Here is a 16,446-nt window from a genome sequence, read left to right as displayed (position 1 = left end):
AAGAAAATTGAATACAACTGACTGAAATTTTAGAAAACACAAAGAGAACATCGATAAATTATGAAAGGACAGGTCCTTTCCTTTCTATCAGGCAGAAAAATCATCTTACATTATTTATACAAGAGAAGTGAAACATTAAAAAAAATATATAAAATATGTGATGGGATTCAATAAAAGCAGAAGAAAACAGTGATAGGATTTATTTAAACATGTAATAAATAAATAAATAGGTTCAGAAGGACTTAAAAAAGAATTTAATGTCTTTTCAAAATATCCCTCTAAGTTCAGTGTCTGTATTAATATTGCCATACAAACGTGGAGCACAAGTAGCTCCTTTTAGGAAACTCACTCATCAAATAGCAGCTTCAGGACCAAAAGCTTCATGTTGTGACCTCTGAACTGTTTCAACTAGATGATTTGTCTTTCATGGGAATGGGTCATGTTCAAGAGATTAACTGCTATGTAAATTCAAAACAGGTTAATTAGGAATAATGAATTAAATAATTGTATCCTTATGTGGCCACTGTTGGGAGTTTGGGGTGAGCTGAGAGATATTCATGGAGGACAACATAATCAGCATAAAAATATAAAAATCTAACAGACAGGCCCCCAGTAAATGTTCAGCTGGCACTACTGCAGTGATTCCTGAAAAAAAAAAAAATCTATCTGTACAGATAAAAAGAATGTAGAGAATTGAGGCAATTTCTAAATATTTTAGACTTTTCCTAAAATCACAACTGAAATATTGAGATTACTTTATAAAAATCTGAATTACTTAAAATCTTCACGTTTCATCATGTGTACATAGTTTAAATCCTTGTGCAAGACATTTTCAAATATCCATAAGAAAAAAGTGGTACAGAGAAAAGGCCACTCACAAAAATTTTACAACTTCAATTTACCTAAAAAGTATTTTTCTCATCTGATGTCATTTATATGTACATTGTAAAATAAATTAGTATTTAGATGTGAGGAGAAGAATAGAAATGAAAGAAATACAGGCTGAGCAAGAAACCGCACCTTTAATCAAAGTGAGTCAGAAAAGCTAAAACTGACGATTTATCCTCTTGATCATATGATCAGTAAAATCAGAAAGGAGAATATTGTTTTCCACCTTAAAGGGAAGAATGCAGTGATAGAAAAAGAAGTAGGAGGTTTGAAAAGTAAGGCTCAGAACTTACTCTTCAGTAAAAAAGCTTATGCATAAAGAGACTTTAAAAAAGTAAGAATGAGCCATTATTTATAAAAAGGTTACCACTTGGCTAGAATAAAAAATTCCATTTTAAAGTAATTTCAGAATTTCATCCAAACAAAGCATGCTTTTATTTTGGGTTGTTTTAATGATTGATTTATATGTGCCAAGGTTGGAAAGTGATCATTTCAATAATTTCATATTAACATCCGCTGTTGCCATTTGGTTGGTAGCCTTGTTTGAATGAAGTCACTTTTATATTTCCAACATCCCTACCTTCTGTTTTTCAAGATTTGATGGTGAAATTAATTTAATTCTCCAGAATTAGACTTAATAGGGAGTGAGATAAAATATAAAAGTAGATTTAATGGTACATTAGAAATAACACAGGTGAGGCATGCTTGTCTACCAGATGGAGCCAATGGCATAAGGACAACCAAAAACAACAATGAAAAAGAGACAAGTTGTTTAACATCAACTGGAATCTCTAAGATAGAACAGAAAGTAAGCACCAGGTTTTTGGCAGAATTTGAATGAAAGAAGAAGCATGGTACATAGTTTTCGATACTTAGAAGAAAACCAGTGAGTATCAGGTTTACTATCAGGAAGAGTACTCAGGCACCAAATAAGTAGCCTAGAGCAGTGCCTCTCATACATGAATATGCTTGTGAATCATCTAGAGATCTTATTAAAACGTAAATTCTAATTCAGTAGTTGTGGGATGGGGCCTGAGATTTTCCTGTCTCCAACGAGCTCCAGGAGATAAGGATGCTGCTGGTCTGGAAACCACTTTCTGAATAGCAGGGCACTATAGTTTGGAGTAGGAACAGGTGCAGGCACTTTCTTGGTGCATGCTTGAATAAGCTGTCCGGGAGTTGAGATAGTCTTGGTAACCCCTGGACTAGCTGGTTCTCTTTCCTATGGATGTCACTCTAGAGTGACAAGGCCACTCAGAGGGGAGACAAGAACAGAATATGCAGAATTCTCTTGGGAAGAGAAAGATGACTAGTGTTTTCCCAAGCACAAGACAGAAAATGATCATTTGGTAATTGCTTTAAATTGATTCATTTTAATAGATTCTATCTGTTCCTACTAAATAAAATCTGAATCATATTCAGTATGCCTTTTCTCCTGAAGGAATAGAGTTATTTTTTAACTGTTGGAGAGAAAAAAATTATTATTGATTTGATTATTAGCCAAGGTTCAGAAAACAGAAAATAATTAAAAGCTTACAAGAAAGCCATTTAAATTAAATTAAAAATTATATTTAAATTATATCTCGTTATTTCCTATTTTCAATAATATTTTGTGGATACCAAATTATATTATCTTCACCTTATATTACCTTCTAATAACCTCAAATAAAGCTGTATAAATAGAAATAAGGCTATTTTTAGTTAACTAAAACAGAGTTATATGAGAAGAGACTGAGTATAGCTCTGCAAGTGATTTTATTATAATTCAATTTTGCATGTTTATGTGACCTACAATTTATGCTGTAATGTTAAAGAATAGTCAGCACTATCCTGTCTTCTCACAAAATATATCAGTACCAAAAGTAAGATCAATTTGAGGTTCAAAATAGATATCACTCTGTTGAAAGAGGGCAACCTGTTTTTGCAAAGTAATGCATTATTCAGGGTTTATTTGAGATAAAGAATAATTGTTGTCTCACCTTTGCTAGACGTATATAACTTTACCATTCGGAGAAATTACAGGTATTTTCACTTTATTTTTGTCCTTGGAGGTGTCATTTTTCTTCTTTTACTAAATTACAAAGATTTTTTTCATTGATAAAGCTAACTCTGTCCCAGTCCAATTTTTTTTTTTAAATAGAAAAAGAAATAACTATTTTCTGCTAAAGCTCTTTTTTGAGAATTCTAATCCTGTTTACACTATTGGGGAAAAAGTAGAGCATAACATAATTCATATGAGTTTAAGGAAATTAACCTATTTGTTACTCTTATTGGACTGCTTTCATTTGTCATTAGTTTTTAGCATAGATTAACAATTAACAAATAGTGTATTTACCTTTTTATAACTTTTACATTAACTATTATAAACTAAGTATAATCGGATGTTTCATTTGAATTTTTTATACAAGTAACAAGGCAATAATTTGGAGCACAAGAAATATCACAGAATGTGAGGTACAATTAGGCCTTGTAGATAAATTACTCTTTTTTTTCACATTTTTAAACACTGCATTACCTATCAGCGCTCTAGAAGCAGATATAGTTTTTGTGTGTGAAAACTAAGAAGACACAGTTCAGTATTTTAAAGAATCTTCTACTAAAAATCTGTTTACTTTCATATTAAATCCAGTAGTTTCTATGATTTATATAATGTTCTAAACTATTTGAGTTATACCAAGATAAACCGTAGTTATTTTCTTTATAATTTTTCATTTTGGTGAGCAAAACAGATCGAGTTTGGAGAATAACTAAAGACATCTCCTGTGAACAGAGTAATGTACACTGCTCCACCCAGGGTGATTCAAAGGGAATTTGCTCACCAATGTTTTAAAGTCTACAGAGGTCAGGTATATTATACAGAAGCAAAAAGGTGAAACAATACTTACAGAGATTAAAATCACACCCTTAATGCATCCTCACCAATATTTCAGGTTTTATATCCTCAACCACCCTACTATTCTCAGGACTTTAAAAACATAAATATAGATATACACATACATATATATGTAGATACATGCACATATACATATATACTGATACATACTTTAAAAGCATATACACAGATATGTATTTGTATGCATGCATGTGTGTAATTTACTCAGCTAAACCAAGTTTGTTTATAGTGTTTAAAATCTTTTGCTTGTTTGTTTTCTAGTATCCAGATGTGGCATAAATCTTAGTAGATCTAAGTTAATATGACGTGAATCAGAGGAAGCCACCACAAAGTAATAAGCTGGGGGAACAGGTGACTTTAGAACAAGGATCCAGGGCCAAGCACGGTGGCTCATGCCTGCAATCCCAGCACTTTGGGAGGCCAAAGTGGGTGGATCACCTGAAGTCAGGAGTTCAAGACCAGCCTGGTCAACATGATGTAACCCCAACTCTAGTAAAAATACAAAAATTAGCCAGGTGTGGTGGCACTTGCCTGTAATCTCAGCTACTCAGGAGGCTGAGCAGAGAATGACCTGAGCCAGGGAGGCGGGCAGTTGCAGTGAGCCAAGAACATGCCATTGCAGTCAAGCCTGGGCGACAGAGTGAGACTCTGTCAAAAAAAAAAAAAAAAAAAAGAACAAGCATCCAGGAATTTAAAGATGAATGTTTGAAAAGGCTTCAGACTTTTGGAAATCATAGATTTTTGGATCATTTTGAGACACCAGTAGGAGCAGAAGTAAGGAAAAGGTTTAGATAGGCGGAGTGGAGGTCAGAAAATTTCTGAGGTACAGTTGAGGGAATTTGCTGATGCTTTGTGATGGTATCAGGGAAGGGGCTTGAAAACAAGGAAGGAGAGGAATTAAGAATGACTCCTATGTTTGGCTTCAGCATCTACGTGGATTATTGTTCTATTTACAGAAATCTGGGAGGGGTAACTGAAGGAAGCATACATATGATTAACTACCATCTCTAGATTTTAAGTCCTTTTCTTGATTATATCCCTTTCTATGCTGTCTTTACTAGATTCTCTCAGAAACATAAAGCACATATAGATACTGTAATTTTTTTTCCTTTTTGATCACTGATATCGTTTGGCTGTGTCCCCACCCAAATCTCACCTTGACTTGTGATAATCCTTGTGTGTCAAGGGAGGGGCCAGGTGGAGATAATTGAATCATAGGGTGGTTTCCCCCATACTGTTTTCATGGTAGTGAATGAATAAGTCTCATGAGACCTGATGGTTTTATAAATGGGAGTTTTCCTGCACAAGCTCTCCTGCCTGCCATCATGTAAGACCTGACACTGCTACTCATTCAACTTCTGCCATGATTGTGAGGCCTCCCCAGCCATGTGGAACTGTGAGTCAATTAAACCTCTTTCCTTTATAAATTACCCAGACTTGGAATTAGCAGCGTGAGAACAGACTAATACAATCACCATGTTAGGCTTCAGAGTTAGTTGGCCCAGGGATCTGGGACTTTTAGTAGGCTTTCAGAAATCCATGTTGGGCAAGAAGCAAGCAGATGGAGTTTACCTTCCGAAACAGAGTTTCAGTGTGTTGGAGTTGAAGGGCAGCTACAATTTTAATTTTCTTCTGCAACTTTAGTGGGTCAGTTTCTAGTTCCTTAGTCAATATGTTCCTCCACAACTGGCAGGAGGTCCTTTCCCTTCTCCATGTCTGAGCAGCAGAGTGGAGGGGCCTGGGTACAGTGGTTCCTACAGGAGTCTTACCTCTCCTGGAGTCTTTAGGGGGACATATCCTGCGTAAGAGGGATCAGAAATGTTTACTGCTTTTCTTTCACATTTTCCTCTGTCTTCTAACACACAAATATATCTTTATCTCTAATACAATAATTGCTTTGGTTAAAGGATAGAGAATGGAGAGCAGGAAGAGAAGGGCAGTGAGCCTTCAAATACAGATTGAAAGAAGTTACAGAGCAGTGATGAATAAGATCGTATATTTATGTTTCTTTTTGCACACTTACCATTTTAGGACAAATAAAATGTTTCCCAGTCTGCATTATAAAAAGAAATTGTCTTTTGTAACCACCAATGCCTCAGTTGCTTCCATGTGAGTTAATAATTCTTTAATTATTTCCATGTCTTTCTCTTTCTTTTATTCCCTCTTCCCTCCCTCCCTGCCTCTCTCCTTTCCTTCTTTCTTTATTTCCTGTTCTTGCTCTTTCTCTCTTTCTGGCTAACATTTAAGAAAGTGTGTATCTGGCATGGACTGCAATATCTAATTGCAATGCTTGGCTGGGCGCGGTGGCTCACTCCTATAATCCCAGCACTTTGGGAGGCCGACGCAGGTGGATCACTTGATGTCAGGAGTTTGAGACCAGCCTGATCAACATAGTGAAATCACATCTCTACTAAAAGTACAAAAATTAGCTGGGCATGGTGGAGCTATTCAAGAGGCTGAGGCACAAGAATTGCTTGAACCTAGGAGGCGGAGGTTGCAGTGAGCCATGATCACGCCACTGCACTCCAGCCTGGGTGACAGAGTGAGACTCTGTCTCAAAAAACAAACAAACAAACAAAAATCTAATTGCAATGTTGCTACACTAGACAACCAATTTTGTTGAATAAGACATTTTTGAAACTGAACTTTTTGACCTTGTACACTATTTAAATACAAAATGCAGTTTGATTCATAATGGCTCTTATTATTGTATTCTATATAACAGGTGGTGTTCAATAGAAATGATAAAAACCACATTTTTTTTTTAATACAGAAGAAAACTCTTCCAATCTTATTACTCTGAAAACGTAATTAATGCCAGCCATTTATTCTTGGGAATTAACAGAGCATCTGTTAAATTGGAGGGATAACATGGTATGCCTCTCCTTTTTATGCCTACGTGTTCTGTTTTTTTTTTCTTTTTGTCTTCTTCTCAGACAACAAATTCAAAGGACTGAGCTGCCTCTTTCTGCAAGGCATGCCAGTATAATACTGAAGCAGTTAGATTAACTCTGTTAGCTGACCAAGCTTGAATTTTCCCTAAGATTCAGTATCCCCACATCTGAGGTATTCCTGAAGTTACATTGCAGGTGGCATCTCAGAGCTAGGAAGACCAGATGGCCATGTCTTTCCCATGATGGGCTGGTACACAGTATAGATTGTGCACTGAACAACTCCAGGGTCACCACTTTCATAAGCTCCCTAAAGTTGTACACAGTTCCATCTCTTCAGCCATGCTCAGCCTTATTGCACACTCATCCCTACCATAAATGGAAGTCTCTTCCACTTAAAAAAATCTATAACTCTATGATTTACTGCTTTTATTCTTTATACTTTCTAATGACTTACTCTAAGATAACCCTTATTCATTTGTTCCCTTGATGACTTAGCTTCATCAAGGGAATGGGACTTCTGATAAAACAGCATGGCTTTGTGAAATTGATCATGGTCCTAGAAGTGACCCTTGGGTTTGAGTCTGGCTCTGCCACCTGCTAGCTTTGTAAACCTTAGTGGCTATACTCCTCCAAGATGACTTTCTTCTTTTTTAAAATGAGGATAACAAAATCTTAACCTCAGGACCACTGTAAGAATAATTAGTGCCTAATGCAGAATATCACAAATGCTTAATAAATATTGGTTTCCTTCTCCCACATATTTGCCAGTCCAGATTTGATTACTAAAATTGTAAGAACAGTGGTACTAACAATGCTTCACAAATTTACCTAAGATGACATAATTTAACTGTAGCTGTGCCCTCCCGTCACATAAATATCTAAATATCTATATACTTTCTCTTCATATTTACAGTCATAGTTGCTTGGCAGAGAAATTAAAGGTTCTTATGGTAGCTTATGAGTCAGCTCAACTACTATCTTGGGATCTCTTTTTGATCCATTCCTTGTGATACTCATTGTACTTAAAACATCTTAATTTAGAAAAATATTTTTGATTTTCCACAGCTAGCAAAGATTTCCCCATTAAAAATGTCCACCCACAGAAATATTTCCAACTAGTATATTTTACATAAAAACAGGGCAAACCGTGAACAAATTCTCTTCCATTCCCTAATCCCCAAAAGTTTCAATGTCTTGCCTGTACTCCCTCTTTCCCCTAAAAAAAGCACTAATTGAACTAGATAACAGATATGAAGAAATTACCTACTGTACAAAAGAAGAGAAAAAAGATACAAAATATAAAAGAGAAGTTACGAGATGTAGATGACAGAATATGCAGGCCCAACCTACATCAACATGAGATTCCAGAAGGAAAGAAAAGAGAGGATGGGAGAAAGCAATGTCTTCGGAGTTAAGGGCTAAAAATGGTCCAAAAATGATGAAAGATAAGTATCTTCAGAAATAAGCTTTGAACAAGATTAATAAAAAGAAATACACCATATATATTTTGTAATGAAACAGTAAAAGCTCAGAGGCAAAGAAAACACATTAATATCAGTCAGAATAAAGGCAAATTACCAAAAATGAATAATTATCATAAAACAAACTTTTCAACAGCAACAATGGAGTTTAGAAGACAGTAGAATATCATTTTCAAAGTGCTGAGAGGAAATAAAACCCATTACCTTTGAATAGTACACCTGTCTAAACAATTCAAAGAATGACATTTCTAGGCAAACAACAAATTGAAAGTGCTATCACTAAAATAACTCACTACCAGACCTTTTAAAGGATGTACTCCAGGAGGAAGAAACATGGTTGCAAAGAGAAGGACTGAAATTAAAAAGGAATAGTGAGCAAATAAATTGGTAAAACGTAACGGAATCTGAACAATAACTATCAAGCACAACAATAATAATAATAATGTCCAATTAGAGTGGTTAAAAATAGTACAAAAACTATAGGTAGTTACATGTATAATGATAGAGCAATCATAAGAAAACTACAGACCAATATCCCTCATCATCAGGGACACAAAAAATCATAGCAAAATACTAGTAAATGAATACAGCAAGATAAAAAAGGATAATAGATCATGACAATTGGGATTTGCCACTGTAATGCAAGGTTGAATCAAATATCTAAATATCAAATTATCTAAAATACAATACCAAAAATAATATGCCATATTCGTAGAAAGAAAAGTCACACTATTAATAGATTCTTAAAAAGTATTTGATGTGTCAATACTCACTTATAATTAAAAAAAACTCTCAGAAAACTAGGAGTAGAAATAAAAAGTACATATGAGAAACCTACAGGTAACATAATGGTGAAAGACAGAATGCAAAGATGATCATTCTTATTGTGGATATTACACTGGAGATCCTAGCTAGTGAAATGAGTCAAGTGAAAAAATTAAGGGCATTTACATGGAAAAAGATGAGGTAGCCAGGCGCAGTAGCTCATGCCTGTAATTCCAGCACTTTGGGAGGCCGAGGTAGGCAGATCACCTGAGGTCAAGTGTTCGAGACCAGCCTGACCAACATAGAGAAACCCCGTCTCTCCTAAAAATACAAAATTAGCCAGGCGTGATGGCACATGCCTATAATCTCAGCTACTCTGGAGGCTGAGGCAGGAGAATCGCTTGAACCCAGGAGGTGGAGAGCTGAGATCACGCCACTGCACTCCAGCCTGGGCAACAAGAGCGAAACTCTGTCTCCCAAAAAAAAAAAAAAAAAAAAAAGATGTAGTAAAACTGTCTTTCTCTATCTGCAGACATGATTATCTATATAAAATAAGAAAGCTATAAAACAGGATATAAACAAAATATACAAACTCAGTTGTAGTTTTATTTACTAGCAATTAAAAAAAACCTAAAAATGAAATGTTGCATTGTTGTCTTTAAAAATAAGCACTCAACATGCATAGGTTATACATAAGCATAACATATATGTGAGTATGAACGTTATTTTTTTTCTCCTTTTCCAAAAACTAAGAGAAGCTAATGAATGATAAATAGTGAGTGTGTGTGTGTATGTGTAAGTGTGTGTGTAGGTGAGAATAGAGTGAAGTAAAGAAATATATGAAAGTGTGGATACAGAAAAACATTTTACTTGATTTCCTTGATTTAAAGCAACAAACAAAAAATACAGAAAATGAATCTATGTATAACAGTATTGCCTATAAATAAAATAATTCTTGATATTTTATTTAGAAAATGTTTGGACAGGGCCTAAACAAAGAATATTTTCTAAGACATTATGTGGTACAATGGCCTTGAACATTTCTTTATTATGCTATAGTAATAAGTTAAACCAAACAGCACTAAAATTAAATGGCTGGTGAACCTGATTGTTTTGTCCTGATTGCAGAAATTATTTGTTAAAAAATTCATATGCTAGCATCCCAATAGACAAATTAAAATATTATATGACACAAGTCCCCAGAGAAGAAACATAAGTGGCTAATAAACAGGAGAAAATGTTCAACATCAGCTATGGCAAAGACATACAAATTAAAATAACAATGAGATCCAATTAGTAATTTACATATTCAACTTAGCAATTTAAAATAAAATTATGAGGAATGCATGGGACCAAAACAACCACTACTAATAAAAAGGCAAGTTTTCAGAACATTTGACCCCAAATTCTTCTTTGTAAAAATGAACTTATCCAAAAAATAATTTAAATGTTTTGTGCATAAAAAACCCACTGAGCCAAAATATTCACAATAAGCAAATGGCTAAGTAAATTAAAATATCTTGATAAATTTTGAAATATTATTTGATTATTGAAATTAGATGTTTGCGAGGAATGGGCATATATTGTCATAATAGTTAAAAGTTATAATACATAATTATAGAGTATCACTACTCTCAGTAACACGTTAAAATATGCACAGAAGATAGGAGAAAGAAATAAAGTGCAGAAATAATAATGATTCTATCTAGATGGTGGCATCACAGTGTTTTACTTTCTTTTTTAACTTTTTAGAACAATATATATTATTTTTATGATCAGAAGTAAGCTGTGTAGTAGTTAAAGAAAGAAATAATTGAATCAGACTTTCCTACCTTGGAAATATGCCTTTGTGACTGGCTTTAATAATGCTGTCCAAAGGGTAGTCCTACTCACCACAGCAGGTTCAATCTTCACACCTGGTGGTTGATCATTTGGGTTACTCTAACATATTATGAAAAAAAGAAAAGACTACATTATTAAAGAAGTCCCATCCTTCATTTAATTTCCTGACAGTATCCTTTCTGCTCTATCCCCTTTCCTTTTCCCCTGCCAACTCCACCCCAATCCACCCTCACACAGATTTATGCTGAGATTTATGCCCATCACCAGACAAACAGAAGAGCTATTATTTAAAATCATCACATGTCACTGAGATAAAGTAATTATTACTTTGACATTCAAGACCTTGGGATTAATATTTTAAAGTTCCCATTGCTCATTTGCTATGTTAACGTTGATGTCTGTGTTTGGTAGGAGAATGAAACAGTATTTAAAGCCAAATAACAAAAATAGTTAAATGGATAAAAACAGTCTCAAGATAAAAACCCTAAAGTACTTGAAATGGCTAAACAATTCTTTCTTGTTCACATGCAATCTATTCAACTACATACAACAAGCATTAGTGCACCTATTACATACCCTTGTACTGAATATGCAGGCTAATCTACCTAAGCAGATTGTATGCAGAAGTAGTTTTCTATTTCCCCAGAAGATCTACAAAAGAAATGAGCTTAAACTGGTGTGATTAAATCTGACTTGATTTAAAAAAATAGATATTCAATTGAAAGAATAATTAAATATTGGAAAAGGTTTCCCATCAAAGTTGTGAATGGCTGAAAGAGTTGTAAAAATAAGACAAGCATTCAATAAAGATGGATGATTGCCTCAGTGCCATGCAGGCTACAGGGTGGTAGCTAAGTCAGCTGAGCATTTGGATTCTCTTCGATCCTTAATTCTCAATTTTTTGATAGCTGTTTAATGGCATCACTTTAACATCGAACATCAAAGAAAGTGGATTATTCAGTCCAATCTAGCACAAAAGAGGATTAACATTTTATTTAAGGAACTATTCCAGCAGCATGTATATACTGCATTGTAAGAAGACCATTCATTCTTTCATTCTTTCCTTTAGAAATGTTTAGCGAGCACCTACTGGCTGCCAAGCACTGATCTTAGGAGCAAGGGAGTTATAGGAAGCCTATGCGTTCATGCAACTTACATTCTAGTGGGTGAAACAGACAAAAAAGAGATAAACAAAAATATGTAATATATAAGTGTAATAACAAAAATAGATTTAGAGAAGAGACAAAGGGAGATGTGAGTGCTATTTTAGTTAACACTGGCCAATAGGGGGTAGAATCTGTTTGAGGAGAACGTTTGGACAGAGATCTGAATTAAATGAGGGAGCAAGCTCTGCAAATATCTGAAGGAAGAGGAGTCCAAGTAGAGATCAGTGTCACAGAGATTGGATTGGCTTTCATGATCAAGGAAGAAATAGGCACAGGGAGATTTGTAGGAAGTGAGCTCAGAGAAGTAAACAGGAGCTAGATAAGTAGAGTCTCATTGGCCATTGTAAAGATTTGAAATATTACTTTAAAGATGACAGGACTCCACTAGAGAACTGAGAGAAGGGGAGTGACATAATCTGATTTATGATTTTTTAAAAAACTGCTTTGGCTGCTGTGTAAAGAATAGATTTGGGGGAAGGGTAGAGTCAGGGAGACGATATAAGAGACTACTGAAATAATTCAGGTGAGAAATGGTGTGGCTTGTACCAGAGGGGTAGCAACAAAGAGGGGTGAGAAGTGGTTAAGCTCTCGATATATTTTGAGATATAACCAACAAGATTTACTAAGAGATGCGAGCTACAAGAAAAAGAGAAGAATCAAGGATGAATCTAAAAGTTTTGGTCTGAGCTACTGAAAGACGGAGGTGCTAGCAACTGAGATGGGGACAGCTGAAGGTGGTGCTCATGTGGGAGGAGAGTGAGATTGGAAACAAAGTTTTCCATATGCTGAGTCTGAGAATTCTATCAGCTGTCCCCATCTCAGTTACTAGCACCTCCGCCTTTCAGTAGCTCAGACCAAAAGATTCATCCTAATTCTATTAGTTGCCCTCTTAGAGTGCCAAAGAGGCAAATATCAAGAATGTGGCACTAGTGTAGAGGTTTGGGCTGGAAGTATAAATTCAGAGGTTGCCAGTGTATATAGATGGTAATTTGGTACATATGATAAGAAAATCGCCTTGCAAGAATGCAGATATAGAAAGGATCAAAGGTTTAGTCTGGAAGGAGATATGCCAGCATTTAGGGTTATGGGAATGAGAAGCCAGTAATAAAAATTGAGAAGAAACTACTGGTGAGATAGGAGGAAAACCAGGAATGTATGTGTTCCAGGAGATAGGCAGAAAATTTGTTAAATAAGGACGGAGTGATCAAAGTGTCAAATTTTTTTGACACATAAAGTAAATGAAAAATGAGAAATGACATGAGTTTCAGTGAGATGGGAGACTACTGGACTGCAATGTCAACTGAAGCATTTCAATGGAGTGATAGGAAAGAAAATGCTATTGAAACGGAATCAATACACAAAGGGAGATAACAGGAAGCACAGACAGAGCTCTAGACGAGTTTTACTATTAATACAAAAGGGAGCAGAGAAGCCAGAAGCAGACCCAAGATAAAGGGCACAAAGCTGGGAAACAGGAGACCTCCTAGGAATCCTTGGAATCCTAAGATCTCTATGTTTAGAAAACAAAACAAAATAAATGAAAAGTATTACAACAATTAATGCCTTATTTGATGTAAAATGCAATAAGATTTCCTTTCTGTATCCTCCCATTACTCCACAGACCTGCATTAACAAGAGAAGAATTAATGAAAAAACTGTATAGAGCATGTAGTTCTATTTCCTGTAAGAGTATTTCATTAAGTACATTTTATACATAAGGAAACTGAGAGACAGAGAGACTAAGAGACTTGCCTAATGTCATGCAACCATAGTAGCGAAGTAGAATTTGGTCTAGGTTGTCTGGCTATGGACTATACACTCTTGTCTCCTTGAAGAAGTGAACATGGTCCCTCACCAACTAGTCATGGAAAGTGCTTTATAGGAAATAAACAGAGCAATATGACAGTGAATAAATGGAGGAGAGGCACCCTTCAATAGGGGACCAGGAACTCCAGAGGCACAAAACAGACCAAGAATTAAATAAAACCCAGATATTCAGAGGCCAAAGGGCAGAGTCTCTAGGTAGAAGAAATACAAAATGCAAAGTCTCTGACATGGAAATAACCTGACATTTTCTTGCAATAGAGCGGAGACCAGCCCAGGATGCTTGAAGCACAAAGAGCAGGAAAGTCAAACAAATGAGGTTAGAGAAACAGGCAGAAGCCAGATCATGTCTGTCTCATTGGGCCACAGTAAACTGTGTGGCTTTTATTCTAAGTGCAGGTGAAGGATCATTTTTAATGCTCCACGAGGGCTGCAAAATGTATGGCCCATCTCTTGATGGTATATTGCAACATGCTTTTTCTCTTCAAATGTCCAATCTGACTTAACCTTATCTTTTATAATGTTATCCAATGTCTTCCCTCATCCAAAATCAAAAAAGAGCAACAGTTTATTGAATTGCTCCCTTCTTGAAAAACAATTCTGGGAAAAATTTAACACAAATAACTTTAATATTCTTTTTCTGGTTAGAGTAGACAAACTTCAGGTTCTAAACTTGACATTGCCGTTACATATGCAGCTAGTCCTCAGAAAACCACTTGACCATATAATACCTCTATTTCTTCAACTTTTAGAGAGGAAAAGCACAAGGTTTAGAGGGATTGTATAAGATTATGAATAATATTTTTAAAATTGTATACCAGTACACACGATTATTATGTTATGAAAAAAGCATGCAATATGGAGTCAAATAATTTTTTTGATGAATACACTTGAGTTTGAAAATAAAGTTTTATTATTTATGGTTTTGTGAAAAGGAAGTCCAATTATTAGTCAAAGTTATCTGAGTATACATCTTTTATAAATAAATGGCATAACATGATTTTCAGTTCTGGTCTAGAAAAGTAATCACAAATGTATTAGCTTTTTTTCATTTCTATAAAATGAAGGTATAAATCACATAAGGGAGAAACTTATTTGTATCAAAGATAATGGATAAAGATTGAATATCTTTAATATGAAGAAAAATGATTAAAATCAACCAAACACTGAAGCCAATAGGAAAAAAATGGGCAAAGGACATAATGGATTCTTCCAAGTTCATAATATTGAGAGAGTGGTGTGAGACGGGCAACTTAAATATCATTGATATGGTTGGTTGCCTGAAATCTATATAAAAAAGACATTAATCTTTCATATCATTAACTGTGGTAGTTTCATATTTAGGAATTCCTCCCAAGAAATGAGAAATAGGAAAAAAGAAAAAGTAGAAGGACTATAAACATCATATCATAGAATATGATTAAATAAGTTATGACAAATTCATAATTTGTAATAAATGCAGATATTAAGGAAATATATTAGAAGATAATGGTGAAATGTTCTTTATTTAAATGAATTAGAAACAGTATATACGGTATATATTAGTGATATAGTTGAATGCAAATTCTATAATAACCTGCATTCAAATACGTAGTCATAGAAAAAATTCTGAAAGGAAATGCAAGAAAATATTAATAATAACTATTTGTAGGTAGTAGAAATATATGTAATTTATATTATCTTTCTTTGCTGTTTTCTAAAATACTGACAAAGGCCATGAATTGAATTTACAATTAGTAAGAAACAACAATTTGTAACTATAAATTATGAAATAAAGTGCAGCTGTTAAAATATTCTACCTAAGCTTTGATACTGTAAAATGCAAATTACATTTGTGTAAGCACACCTATGCATGAGTTCTTGGGCACTCATGCCTATGATAGAGGTGTGCATATACACACATACACAAATTGTGCATGACACAATGACATAACACTACACATATTTATGAGGACTTGAAGAAATAGGCCTAATTAGTGTTTTTTTATAAACATGTATATCTCAACTTCTATTTACTGAGTTTGTCTAATAGCCTCATACAGGGGTTGATAAGGTTATATTCTTATAGGGATACAGGTTATAATTCTGAAATGGCTTTATGTTTGTTGTGGGGTTGAATGAATAAGTAAACGGATGTTGGATGGAGACAGCCATGTTGTTCACACCCTCAGAGATGGAAGTTACAGAGAAACAAAAAAGGAAGACTAGAATGTACTACTGGATAAGGGTTGGAGACATAAACAGGAATTCATGTTTACCTTAATATATAAACAGAGGGATAGATACAGACATAATTTTACACATATATGTGTGTGTGTGTGTGTGTTACCTAACTCTGTGCACTAACATGGCTTTGAAGCAATGAATCTCCAGTAGCAACAAACATAAACAGTATCCAGATTTTCATTTATAAATACCATTCTCCAATACAGGGAACCAGGGGTCCTTGGAGAAATGGTTGATTGCAGGTATAGGCAAGGAAGTACAAGATGATCCAGGAACATCTTGAACCGGAAAATAAAGAAGTGCTCAAGGAACAAAATGTTGGGGACTGTGATCAAAAGGACATAGGCGCCAACCTGAAAGAGCTTCCACCAGGCTAGATGGCTCACACCTGTAATCTCAACACTTTGGAAGGTCAAGGCAGGAGGATCACTTAAGACTTAAGCTGAGGAGTTTGAGACCTACCTGGG

General features: G+C 34.9%; 1 protein-coding gene across 5 annotated transcripts in view; it reads right to left on the bottom strand.

Moving 5' to 3' along the window:
- The window catches only part of B3GALT1 (beta-1,3-galactosyltransferase 1), a 588,653-nt gene that overhangs the window by 329,482 nt on the left and 242,725 nt on the right, over positions 1–16,446 (bottom strand). Inside the window, exon 3 of one of the 5 annotated variants that reach the window (XM_055380260.2) lies at positions 10,754–10,862. The exons of 3 other annotated variants lie outside the window; for them this stretch is intronic. The gene's annotated coding sequence lies outside the window, so the exon portion shown is untranslated. The remainder of the gene's footprint in view (positions 1–10,753; positions 10,863–16,446) is intronic. One more of the 5 variants, XM_063694963.1, reaches the window with a different exon arrangement.

Source organism: Gorilla gorilla, chromosome 11, assembly GCF_029281585.2.
Source record: "Gorilla gorilla gorilla isolate KB3781 chromosome 11, NHGRI_mGorGor1-v2.1_pri, whole genome shotgun sequence".
NCBI lineage: Eukaryota > Metazoa > Chordata > Mammalia > Primates > Hominidae > Gorilla > Gorilla gorilla.
The sequence above is the reverse complement of the archived record's forward strand: the minus strand, read 5'-3'. Positions and strand labels throughout refer to the sequence as shown.